Here is a 13,989-nt window from a genome sequence, read left to right as displayed (position 1 = left end):
CATACCAATTCTGAATGCCTGTTTTAAAAATATATTTTATGTGAAAAATAAATTCTTCTTGTTTATGCTACTATTATCTCTATTATTTGCTATGAGCAACCAAGTACAATTTTCAACTGATATATCCCCAATTCAGTACCCTTTCTAGGAATGTAGGTGACTGGAACACTTAAAAATAATTGTGGCTAGAAATTACTATTTGGAAAATGCACAGAAATACCAAGAGAATTTCCCAGTTGGACCCCATTCCCAAGGTGGATCTCAAAGACAGTTTTATGCCAACCTTATAACCTGGAGGAATTCCAGAAGTCTTTCAGGAAGAGAAAGTGGCTGCTGATACTGCTATACTTTAGTGGAAGCTGAAAGGCTGGAATGATGACCTTTCAAGAAGAACAAATGTTATTAAATAATGGATTTTGTCCCACCTCCTGCAACAGTCAAGAGCAAAAGGATGAAAAGGGAATCCTATTCTTCTATTAATAACTCCTCAGTCAGGCTCATGCTGACGAAGCAGAAAGCAACTGTAAAATTAGCAGTTTTGCCTGCAAATTAGCCCCTTGCAAAGCCATAAAAAGAGAAAAGGAATTAAGGAAAATTCTATTAATGGAGTCAAGGATGAAAAATCAAGAGTGATAGAGCATAAATACCCAGACAACTGATAATTTTTTTTTTTTTAAGAAGATATTACCCAGGTTTTAAATAGCTGCTTAGAGTTGTGTATGAAGAAGGTGTTAATTTATAGCCCTTGATCAGTGTCCTTTCTTAATGGCTCCTTGGAGCAAATCAATCAGAACTTGAAGAACACAAGGTTTAGGTTGATGTTAATAAAAACCACCCCATCTACCCCTAGCTGAAATATTACTGTTCCACTTTAGAATGGCAATGCAATAAGTGAAAAGAGGTTTAACTTCAGAGGCAAAGTTAGGTTTGAATCTGGCTCTGTTCCTTCACTAGCTTGGGGAAAGTCTTCCATCGCTCTGTGCCTCTATTTTATCTTCTATCAAAGCAGATGATGATTATGCTTCATTGTGTTAAGAGCATTAAATTAAGTACCATATAAAGGATTTGGTCCCTAGTAGGTTGTTAACAATTGTTAGTCCTTTTCTATTTTTCCTTCCTCATCAGAGGGCCAGGGACATCAAACCTCCTTGCAAACCTATGCAAAGCAGTTAAATTTAGTTCTGGGAAATTCTCCCCATAAGATCAGTCCCTATTGAGGAGCTGAACACATTTTCATAATTTATGACTGGTCTTGGGCAACAGGCTCCCATTTGCAATTTTATGAAAATGATAAATCAATATCCAATAGTGGGGGATAATCTCAAGAAAGATACTGAGACTCGTTTTAACAATAAAAGGGCAGGGATTCCTGTCTCCAGCAAGGAGCATAGATGGGAGATCTTTGATACAATTTGTTTTATTTTTAGGCTTGGTAGTTTTCACAGCCATAGGTGTCTATACTGAAATTCTAAGAGAAGGTAAAGAGTTTGAGGGCTCTGTTGGGGAGCTTGGGTGTCTTAAATCACTCCTGCTTTCTTAGTTCAAGGCAGTATTTCACATCTGAAACACACATTTTCACTCCTAGATCTGACAAATGGCAAGATAGAGACAAAGCAATTAAATCCACAATGCACCTGGAGGATGAACACTGTTTGAAAGTGGATAAATCATTAAGAAAGACCTGAACAGCACTTTAAAAAGTCTTTTTTTCTAATTGATGGCTGTCGCTTATAAGACTGGGCAAACAAATATAGAAAAATCTAACTATACTAGCAACACTCATCAGGGTCACCTTCAAATGTTATAATGTAATCCCAGAATCATTCCCCTCCAAGCTCCAAGACCCTTCTCTAAGCGAAGAGGATTTAAAGAACCTCTTGATGAAAGTGAAAGAGGAGAGTGAAAAAGCTGGCTTAAAACATCAATGTTCAAAAAAACGAAGATCATGGCATCTGGTCCCATCACTTCATGGCAAATAGATAGGGAAACAATGGAAACAGTGACAGACTTTATTTTCTTGGTCTCCAAAAATCACTGCAGATGGTGACCACATTCATGAAATTAAAAGACTCTTGCTCTTTGGAAGAAAAGCTATGACCAAACTAGACAGCATACTAAAGAGCAGAGACATTATTTTGCCAACAAAGGTCTGTCTAGTCAAAGCCATGGTTTTTCCAGTAGTCATGTATAGATGTGAGAATTGGACCATAAAGAAAGCTGAGCACCAAAGAATAGATGCTTTTGAACTGTGGTGTTGGAAAAGACTCTTGAGAGTCCCTCGGACTGCAAGGAGATCCAACCAGTCCGTCTTAAAGGAAGTCAGTCCTGAATATTCATTGGAAGGACTGATGCTGAAGCTGAAACTCCAATACTTTGGCCACCTGATATGAAGAACTGACTCATTGGAAAAGACCCTGATCCTGAGAAGGATTGAAGGCAGGAGGAGAAGGGAGTGACAGAGGATGAGATGGTTGGATGGCATGACCAACTTGATGGACATGAGTTTGAGGAAGCTCTGGAAGTTGGTGATGGACAGGGAAGCCTGGTGTGCTGCAGTCCATGGGGTCAGAAAGAGTCAGACATGACTAAGTGACTGAATTGAACTGAAGCTCTTCATATCTTAAGATCATAGAATCTGGGCTAGGTGGGGCTCTTAAAGTGATAATTTAAATTCCTCAACAACATCACCACTGAGTAGTCTCCCTACTTGTATTTGAGTACCTCCAGTAACAGAGAGGAACATCCTTTTTAGATAAGCTATAAAATACTAGGCAATCATTTGTGTAGAGAATATGTGCTGCCATCACAAAGTACCACAAATTAGGTGGCTTAAAACCACTGAAGTTTATTGTGTTACAGTTCTGAAGGCCAGAAGCTTGAAATCCAATCACTGGCAGAGCCCTGCTCCTTCTGAAACTTGTAGGGCAGAATTTTTCCTTGCTCCTAACTTCTTATTTCTGCATTGATACAACCCCCTACAAGCTTTCTTTGTATATGTGATATTCCATACATATATTTGTGTACCACACATATGTTTGTGTTGATTTTATCCCTAGCAGAAATTTTCATTCTAAGTAAAACAAGTCTCCTTGAAAATAAAAGGAGGACTGAATTGCAGCTGAGGGCCCTGGCAGCAGGGCCATGTTTATGACTCTGAAGTGAATTCCTTCCAAGATTGGCCAGCAGTGAAGAGAGACTTTGAAACAATGTATGGAAAATTCCAGCAACTGGGAGAGCAGACCAGGAGGTTGCAAAAGGACATGAAGAGAAGCCCCAGTGCTGACTTGGCTATCAAATTGGCTGTGGAGGTGTCCTTAGACTTACTCTCTAATCCCCTCTCCAGTAAGACGAGGACTTTCTGAATGTGGTTGCCATCCTGGACATGGCCATGAAGTGGATGGATCCCTTTAGCCAGGGAAAGTTGAATCAGATCCAAAAGACCATGATTGACCCCTGACAGTATCTCCCAGAACCTCAAGATGGTGGTGGAAAACAGGCTTCCTATACAGTAGGATTATAGGCGACTGCAGGACAAGGTAGAGAAGTATAAGCCAAAGGAGAAGACAAGATCAGTGCTCCCCAAACTCCACCAGGCCCCAGAAAAGCTTCAGCCTGTATGGGAGACCTTGAAACCAAGATCAAACAGCTCCTGGATGAGCTACTGAGGTTTACAACAGCTGATTCTACTCCTTCTAGCCCAGCTTTGAGTCCCTGATCCAAGAGCAGCCCAGGAAGTGCATAAGACTTTTGGAGACTTGACCTAACATCTTGGCCAGCCTAGCCACCTGGATGAAGTTTGGGCGGCAGGAGTGGGAGACAGAGACCAAACTGAGGGAACCCAGTTGCACTCTGTCTCTGTTGTGGCTGATGACTAAATCTCTGCTCCCCTCAGAAGAGTCCTGAGACACAAGTCAGTCTCTTGAGCTTTTCACCTTTTCAAGTTTAGGCTCAGATGTCAGCATAGTGGAAGGCCCTGCCCTTGGCCCTCTAGCCCATCTGCCAGGTTGGAGACAGAGGAGGCTTCTACTCTGCCTCACCAGCCCTTTGGAGCAAAAACTTGGCACCAGGAAGCTCAAGCAGGCTGCTGTCTCCCCACCTAATAGCAAGATCCAGGAGACATGGGTAAGCAGTGTAGCAAACCTCCAGGGGCTTTCTTATTTCCAAACTGTCCAGAGTACATCCTGGCCTAGAGCCAGAGCAAGCTTCCAACTTTTGGAGGGCATGGGTGTTGCCATCTCACTTGAGTGGTTGAGATCACATTCGCCTCCAAAAGAACCATCCTGGAAGTCCACCTATCCTTGTCTCCTTTCCACTTCAGATTCTTTTTCCCCACTGGGGGAGTTCTATTCTCCAAGAATGTATGTATCTGGGAATTCAGCCTTCCTTCTCAGAGCTGTGGTCCTCCAGCTTTAACAAGCTCCGCCCTCCAACCTCCTAGCATGACAAAGGCTGGCTTAGCTCACTCCCATGCCTTAAGTCAAGTGTTAGAAAGTGCCCCAAGTCTCTTAGTTTCCCTGGGTAACCAGGATTCACCTCATGGAATTATCCTACCATGCAAAATATCTTGGAAGAATTCACAGCCTCAGAGTAAGAAGAGTAGGTTTTATGCTGGCTTTATGCTGGGTCAGAAAGAGAAGGCAGTGTCCTGAGGCTGACTTTCAGGGGAAAGCACAAGGAACAGGCAGCCACAGTCTTTTGGGATAAAGTCTAGACACCTCACAGCTGCCAGGAAGAACAACTGTCTGAGGATGTTCAGTGAAAGATGCATTTGGTTAGTGCAGCTGTGGACCACAGCAGATGTGGAACTGGGTCCCCAGGGTTCCTGCCAGAAGCCAATATATCTGCTCTGGGGCATTGTGTCCTGTGTGGAGTTGACTGAAGACAACAAAGGAGGGGTTCAGCTCAGAAAGACAAACTACACCTTTGCAGCAGTTGGCTCCAAGTAGTCAGAACTAAAATGAGAGCATGCCATTTTTGCCCACAACCCCCACTTAGGACCAATGGGGAAAAACCAAATATGCTCCTGCTCAGCAATTCATAGGATGACCATCTTCTCATCAGTTTGCTTCTACCTTCCCCACTCCCACAACCTTCCATCAGGATGGACCTTCCCCTTTTGCCACCATAAAGATTTTTAACTCCTCTGCCTACATTTGGTTTTGGTTTCTGCCAAATATAAGCTATGGCAGTGGCAGCCTCCTCTCTTGCTGTCAATAAACAGGGTTTGTTCTCATAATAGGCAAATTTGGTCTTGGAATACAGAATGAAGCAGGGCAAAAGCTAACAGAGTTTTGCCGAGAGAACACACTGGTAATAGCAAACACCCTCTTCTGACAACACAAGAGAAGACTCTACACATGGATATTACCAGATGGTCAATACCGGAATCAGATTGATTATATTCTTTGCAGCCAAAGACGGAGAAGCTCTATACAGTCAGCAAAAACAAGACCAGGAGCTGACTGTAGCTTAGATCATGAATTTCTTATTGCCAAATTCAGACTTAAATTGAAGAAAGTAGGGAAATCCACTAGACCATTCAGGTATGACCTAAGTCAAATCCCTTATGATTATACAGTGGAAGAGACAAATAGATTCAAGGGATTAGATCTCATAGACAGAGTGCCTGATAAACTATGGATGGAGGTTCATGACATCGTACAGGAGACAGGGATCAAGACCATCCCCAAGAAAAAGAAATGCAAAAAATCAAAATGGCTGTCTGAGGAGGCCTTACAAATAGCTGGGAAAGGAAGAGAAGTGAAAGGCAAAGGAGAAAAGGAAAGATATACCCATTTGAATGCAGAGTTCCAAAGAATAGCAAGGAGAGATAAGAAAGCCTTCCTCAGTAACCAGTGCAAAGAAATAGAGGAAAACAATAGAATGGGAAAGACAAGAGATCACTTCAAGAAAATTAGAGATACCAAGGGAACATTTCATGCAAAAATGGGCTCAATAAAGGACAAAAATGGTACGGACATAACAGAAGCAGAAGATATTAAGAAGAGGTGGCAAGGATACAGAAAAGAACTCTATAAAAAAGATTTTCATGACCCAGATAATCATGATGGTATGATCATTTGTCTAGAGCCAGACATCCTGGAATGCGAAGTCAAGTGGGCACTAGGAAGCATCACTACGAACAAAGCTAGTGGAGGTGATGGAATTCCAGTTGAGCTATTTCAAATCCTAAAAGATGATGCTGTGAGAGTGCTGCACTCAATATGCCAGCAAATTTGGAAAACTCAGCAGTGGTCAGAGGACTGGAAAAGGTCAGTTTTCATTCCAGCCGCAAAGAAAAGCAATGCCAAAGAAGGCTCAAACTACCGTGCAATTGCACTCATCTCACATGCTAGTAAAGAAATGCTCAAAATTCTCCAAGCCAGGCTTCAACAGTACGTGAACTGTGAACTTCCAGATGTTCAAATTGGTTTCAGAAAAGGCAGAGGAACCAGAGATTAAATTGCCAGCATCCGTTGGATCATGAAAAAAGCAAGAGAGTTTCAGAAAAACATCTATTTCTGCTTTGTTGACTACGCCAAAGCCTTTGACTGTGTGGATCACAATAAACTGTGGAAAATTCTTAAAGAGATGGGAATACCAGACCACCTGACCTGCCTCTTGAGAAACCTGTATACAGGTCAGGAAGCAACAATTAGAACTGGACATGGAACAACAGACTGATTCCAAATAGGAAACGGAGTACGTCAAGGCTATATATTGTCACCCTGCTTATTTAACTTGTATGCAGAGTACATCATGTGAAATGCTGAGCTGGATGAAGCACAGGCTGGAATCAGGATTGCTGGGAGAAATATCAATAACCTCAGATATGCAGATGATACCACCCTTATGGCAGAAAGCAAAGAAGAACTAAAGAGCCTCTAGATGAAAGTGAAAGAGGAGAGTGAAAAAGTTGGCTTAAAGCTTAACATTCAGAAAACTAAGATCATGGTATCTGGTCCCATCATTTCATGGTAAATAGATGGGGAAACAGTGGAAACAGAGAGAGAATTTATTTTTGGGGGCTCCAAAATCACTGCAGATGGTGACTTCAGCCATGAAATTAAAAGATGCTTACTCCTTGGAAGAAAAGTTTGACCAATTTAGACAGCAGAGACATTACTTTGCCAGCAAAAGTCCTTCTAGTTAAGGCCATGGTTTTTCCAGTGGTCATGTATGGATGTGAGAGTTGGACTATAATGAAAGCTGAGCACCGAAGGATAGATGCTTTTGAACTGTGGTGTTGGAGAAGACTCTTCAGAGTCCCTTGGACTGCAAAAAGATCCAACCAGTCCATCCTAAAGGAAATCAGTCTTGAATATTCGTTGGAAGGACTGATGCTGAAGTTGAAACTCCAATACTTTGGCCACCTGATGTGAAGAACTGACACATTTGAAAAGACCTTGATGTTGGGAAAGATTGAAGGCAGGAGGAGAAGGGGATGGCAGAGGATGAGATGGTTGGATGGCATCACTGACTCAGTGGACATGAGTTTGAGTAAACTCCCGGGAGTTGGTGATGGACAGGGAGGCCTGGCTGTGCCGCAGTCCATGGGGTCGCAAAGAGTCGGACATGACTGAGGGACTAAACTGAGCTGAACTGTTCTCATTTGGGTGGTCTTTGTGTACCTCTACAGAGATTGTTGATTTGAGGAGAAAATAAAACACTCAGGATAACATGCACCCCCTAAAAATATCTAGACAGGTTTTCAATATACTTTGCCTATTGATGGACTAGTTCCATTTATGAAGTCTTATACATCAAAAAGCTTTGAATTTGATCAGGTTGTTGATCAATTCACCTCTGAGAGAGTGGCATTTAATTTTAGCTACTCAGGTGGTGCTAGTGGTAAAGAACATGCCTGCTAATGCAGGATACGCAGGAGACTTGGGTTTGATCCCTGGGTCAGGAAGATCCCCTGAAGGAGGGCAAAACAACCCACTCCAGTATTCTTGCCTGGAGAATCCCACAGACAGAGGAGCCTGGTGGGCTACAGTACATAGGGTCTCAATGAGTTAGACATGAGAGAAGTGATTTAGCATGCACATGCACTATATTTTGCAACATTTAATAGCGTATGCAATAGGTGGCTTCTCCAGAGGTTATTCTATGCCCAATGGCATTTAGCAGATAGAACAAAGTGCAATCATCCTGCCCAGAAAACACAGATAAGTCTCACTGGAGAGCTGTATGCTAAATAACTGGCACTGGTGACAAAAGTACTCCCAACCCAAATTTCCTGTCACTAATATGGATTTCTTATTCTGAGAACCTGTCTTCTTGGCCACGTTTTATGATGCCAGTGAAGACATGCCAGAGATTACCTCCTGTGTAACTTGGTGTTAGAGCACCACGTGTGTCCACTGATGGTGGCAGGCACTATTACTATATCAAGATAAATAAAAGTCCACTTTTTAAAAATGCCAATTCAAGATACAAATCATGTGTACAGCATACTCAGAACGGAGTTTTGAGCAGTCTGCTATCCTGAAGACTTCCAAGCTTCAGTTCCAAGGATTTGCCAGCCATCCTTGGCAATCCTGGGATCATAGATATTCCCGTCTCTGCATGTGTCATCACATGGCCATATTCTTCCTGCATGAATTTCCCTTCTTCTTATAAGGACATCAGTCACATTGGCTTAAGGTCTCACCCTACTGCTGTGTGACCTTATCTTAACTAATTACATCTCCAATGACTCTATTTCCAAATAAGTTCACATTCTGTACTAGGGGTTAAGACTTTGAAGTTCAGCCAAACCCACTTAGTAATAAAGTGACCTTAGCCCAGTTACTTAAGCCATGGTTTCATCTTCCAAAAATAGGACTAAAATTTGGGAAAATTAAATGAATGGCTAGAGAATGTATATCAAAAGATGATTAGCACAGTAGCTGCTAAAGAATGTTCTACGGTAGGTGCTAAAGAATGCTACTTTTTCCTTTCTCAATAATAAAACTTTATTGTCTGATCAATTTATTTTTTTTTACATATTCTACTCTTCCAGCAAAGACTTATTGAACACTTAATATATGCCATGTACTGAGGTATCATTTATATAGCAGAAACTTTCCCTCATGGAGGTTAATCCAACTCTATCCTGGATTTTAATTGAAGAGTTTATTTAGCAAAATGACCTTCAAGATAAGAATGTTTGCTAGTCCACAGTCTGACTATTGAAGAGTAATAAAGGGAAACAGAATCAACATTTATTGAGTGTTTATCATGTAGTAGATGCCATGTAAGATGAGTTATGTTATATCTTGTTGAATTTCCCCAGATCTGGGAATGTATATTCAATTAGTTAAACTGTGACTCAGAGAAGTGAAGAAAGCTGGCTGTAAGCTCTCAGCTAGTAACTACTGGAGCCACTTTCCTCTCTGCTACACCTAAGAGTCTGTGTGTTATCGGTCAGGCATTTAAGTTGTCAAACTGAAGACACAGGATGTAGAGATGCATGGGGAAGAATAGTAGCTCAATTCTCCTTTCGTAAAACCCTTGACTCTATGTATTGGGTGGTGGTTTATCTTAAAAGTTGCCAGGTCACTTTTCTACCCAGTTATGGCTTCTTTTTCTACTCATATGACACCAATTCAAGTGAAGCTTACACTATGCCAAATTCTGCTCACTTTATGATGAATGAGTGGAGAGATCTAGTACCACCCTTTAACCATGGTCTTTGGGAATCAGAATGGTAAGGGATGCAATCAGTGGCCACATATGTAGACTTGTTACAATATTTTGACCCCCTTAATTCTCTGTTATAAGAAACTAGATAACTATGCATTAGCTGAAAGGGATTCCCTTACCATGTTTCTTATTGACTGTTAGGTCTTCCCAAGATTCTGTATCACTACCCAAGGACTCATAAACACAAGTGCCAGTTAACAAGCTCTCCATATGGTTTGTTTTTTCAGAGAAATCCTAGGAGATTAGCAGCTTGGAAATCCTTATAGCTGTGGAGTTGATGTCTGTTTCTATGTCCTTTCCCTTCATTTTATGGTCTGTGTGGATCATATATTCTATTGGACACCAGCAGGAATCCTAAAAGCCTTTCAGAATAATATATTTCTTCTTTTTGGGGTGGAGGGATAACCTACTTCAGAACTCTTTAAGTATCTTATCATGAATTTGCTGAGGCTTACTAAGTAGGTTACACTTGATTCATTTGTCCACATACAGTTGTGAATCAAAGTCTATTCAATATTGAAAAGGTTCTTTTTACTGTCACTGCTGTCAATGAGGATCTTAGGGCAGTGGTTATCAACTGAGAGCAATTTTGCCAGCCCCCTCCCAGGAACATTTGTCTGCAGATAGTTTTGCTTTTTGTAACTGGTATATGTGTGGAAGTGTCATTGGCATCTATCTGGGAGAGACAAAGGATGCTGTTAAACATCCTACAATCACAGGAACCTCTTCCACAAGAAAGAATTATCTGGCCCAAATATCGATAGTATCATCAATAGGTTGAGAAACCCTAACCTAGAAGAATATTTCTCTATTACAGCCTTCAGGCATCTCTATGGAAACTATATGAACCTGTGTTCCAGGGTCAGATCAACTACTTATTAATTATTTTAACATAGTCAAGCAGTTCAGTGCTTTTGGACATGGGCTTCACTGCTTGTATGTAAAAATGAGGAAGTGGTTTTGGGGAAACTGAAACATATCGAGCCACTAGTTAAATTTTATGGTCAAAGGAAAAGGGGGAAAATATTTAGTATTCAAAGATTTTTTTTGAAGAGTTATTTATAATAGTGGATAGTATATAAATCTCCCCATTCTGGCTCAGGTGGTAAAGAATGTGCCTGCAAAGCAGCAAACCCAGATTCAATCCCCCCGGGCAGGAAGATCCCTTGGGGAAGGGAGTGGCTATCCACTCCAGTGTTCTTGCCTGGAGAATCCCATGGAGAGAGGATCCTGGCAGGCTACAGCCCATGGGGTTGCAAAGAGTTGGACGCAACTGAGCGACTAATACTACTTTCTGTTTAAATAAATGATAGTTTATCTCATTGAACATTATGAGGATATTATTTAAAAATCAGTTCTTATAAATGGAAAATGCCTTTATTCTAATGCTAGGAATGAAAGTAATGGGATTCAAATTTGTATGTAAAGTCAGCAAGAGAGAAATTGGTTACTTTGTTTTCTGAGAAGCCTCTATCCATTTCTTACTGTTGCACTCATAACACTGCCCATGCCTCACTTGTTTATGTTTATATCTTTATGACCAAACTGTGTACTTCAAGTGGATGATAGTGGGTTTTAGTCACCTCTGTATCTCCAATGTCTCACGCATAACTAACTGCATGGTCTCTTAGGAGATAGGTTAGTACTACATGCTTTGGCTTCGTCATCTGAAAAATGCAGGCAAAACTGTGCAGTTGTTGAGAGCAATAAATGAAGCAATGCTTGTAAGTATCATAACACTCTATCTGACAGATAATAACCATTCAATAAACTTAGTTATTGTTATTACTTATATTCCAACTCTGTCAGTAACAAGGGGTGTAATATTGGGAAAGTAAATCAGGTCTTATTTTCTTTTCTCTTTTCTGCTTTTCCTTCTGTAAAGGAAAACTTGTGTTAGACTATCTAAATTTTACCCCCCAGATTCTAGATTTTATATCCTTTGATTCTGAGGATTAAAGTCTTCAGGAGCCTTGCTGGAGGTTTAATCCTGTGCAAACTCTTAGAGAGTTGAAAAGGGGTCCATTGATTGTGGTCTTATGTGACTTTGAGGTGAGGACAGTCATCAGGAGGGAGAATTTAGTGGGTAGGCAGGAGATGATGTAGTGTCAGGGAAAGAGCAGATTAGGCATCAAAGAACTGGGAGATCTCACTCATGTGTTGTGTGGCTGCACATATCATTCCTCCATGACAGCTTCCAGCTTCTCACCAGTAATGTAAGAAAGAAATAGCTAGCAAGTTGAAGGGCTCTCCCGCTCCTACCTTGTATGATTTTGGCCCTTTCTTATCCTGTCGGGCATGATCTGCTGAATTCCCTGTTCTGTGCAGTGGTTGTTCGCCTACTCACCACCTGGGTGCTCTCCTCCCTCAGTCTTTCTGTGACTCTAGGTTTTGAAGACAGCTCATGTCATCTTCCTGTTTAAATGCTACTTTGTTAAGCACTTCTGTGTGCTGGACAGAAATCCCAGAATAATGCAAGTAGTTTGGATGTCTTAGGGTTCTTTTTGCAACAGAATAACCATAATGAGTCTCCTGGGACTAACTGAAGCTTAAAGAAAAGCCTTCTGGTACTGAAAACCTAAGGGCAATGGGAAAATCCTTCCCAGGAAACAGAGAGGTTCGAAATAATAGATTAGAAGCCACCTGGAAACAGATTCATAATGATGAAGAAGTCATTATATCTTAGTTTTACCCTGTCTTGCTCCAGAAAGGACAACAGATTAAATGAAGGCAGATTTAAATTCAGTATTTGAGTCAAGTTTGTGACTAAGAACTATAACCTATCAAACAATGAAACTAACTTGCTTTCAAGGAAGGGAGCCTTCAGCTGGAGAGTGGGAAGTTTTAAAGCTGGAGAAGATTCTTGTTTCTGATGAGAGAAAGAACTTAATAACCTTCAAATTCTTTTCAGCTCTGACATGATTATTCTATCCAGGAAGGCGGTAGCCCTTGGTGAGAACAAATACTGTGGATTGGCCACTATATCAGGTACCAGAGACTAAGCACTACCAGCTCACAATGACCCTAAAAAGAAGGCCTTAATAATTCCATCTTGCAGATAAGAAAATTGTGTCTCAGAAAGGGAAACTAGATGTTTTTCACATACTTGAAAGAGGTGCAGTAGGGTCTGACTTTCTATCTGGTGAAGAAGCTTTAAGAAGTCAGAAATCAGCTGGTTCTTGCTGCTTTGACTGCACCAGTTTGGGTTCATGAGTTCCTCCATAGGGGAACCAATGGAAAGGCAGGTTGTTGACTGCTTTGCACATAGAAGGGGACAGGAGGAGAAACAAATGACTCTACTCCTTGACCAAGAGGAGGAAGGAGGATGCCTATGAGGAGAGCTTCTCTGGGAGCTCCTGCCACCTGGTGTTTCCACGTCCTCGAAGCCAGATAGACACTCCCATGCCAGCCTGTCAGTAGAGAAACTGGCAAGGAGAGAACTCACTCAGAGGCTGTTGGGCACAACAGCCTGCCCACAGGGTATTCTGTGAAAGGGAGGACCCTAGGAGCAGGGAGCAGTGGCCAATCCCAGTGGTCAGCAGGGAAAGGAAAGGAAGAGAGGGCTGAAATGTATTGTGTGTCTTACGCACTGTGTTGTACTCAGCACTTTAAAGATATTTCCTCTTTTAATTCCTCTCAACAGTCCTATTAAGAAGGTATTATTTTCTTCATTTTTCCAAATGAAGACACTAAGGCTTTTAGCGAAATTGTCTTACATTATTCAGCATGCATTGGATATTAAGCCAATCTTGTCTGACTCTGAATTCCCCATTTTTCTACCTAATTATGGTTTTCTAAATTCTATTCACTGGTGTCCCTTCTTGCATTTTCACCATAACTGCATAGCCCTATACTTTTATCTGACATTTTTTTTTTTATAAATCAACTCCCTTCCTTCTTAAATTTTAGTTAGATGAGTTCATTTTAAGAGGGAGATGCATAATGCCAACATAAATGGAAAGCAATTTCACTCACCCTAAATAGACGGTAATAACAAAATGAATAAATGAAAACAAAATAGTGTTATTAAATTCCTGCTGTAAAGTCTTAGGTCTAGAAGACTCGGTGCCTAAGGCATACTTTCTTTGTAAAAATGAAGATTAGTGAAGTGTTAGATGCTAAAGGTGCAGAGCACCAAAGTAATGCTTTCCTCATTGGTATCACTGAATGGATTGAAAGAGAACTGAAATTCTTGTCATGTGTTTCAAGGCTATTTAATGCCCTTTCTCTAACCCACCACATACTATTTCCTGGGCCATCAGTATTCCATGTCTGTACTTTGGCAAGTTCATCATGATC

The 13,989-nt window shown here is 41.1% G+C and overlaps 1 pseudogene; it reads left to right on the top strand.

The window, feature by feature from the left end:
• LOC133039981 (bridging integrator 3-like) overlaps nucleotides 1–3,764 on the top strand; it is a 34,770-nt pseudogene extending 31,006 nt beyond the window's left edge.
• The last annotated feature ends 10,225 nt before the right edge of the window (nucleotides 3,765–13,989 follow it).

Source organism: Dama dama, chromosome 20 (genome assembly GCF_033118175.1).
Source record: "Dama dama isolate Ldn47 chromosome 20, ASM3311817v1, whole genome shotgun sequence".
NCBI lineage: Eukaryota > Metazoa > Chordata > Mammalia > Artiodactyla > Cervidae > Dama > Dama dama.
The sequence above is the reverse complement of the archived record's forward strand: the minus strand, read 5'-3'. Positions and strand labels throughout refer to the sequence as shown.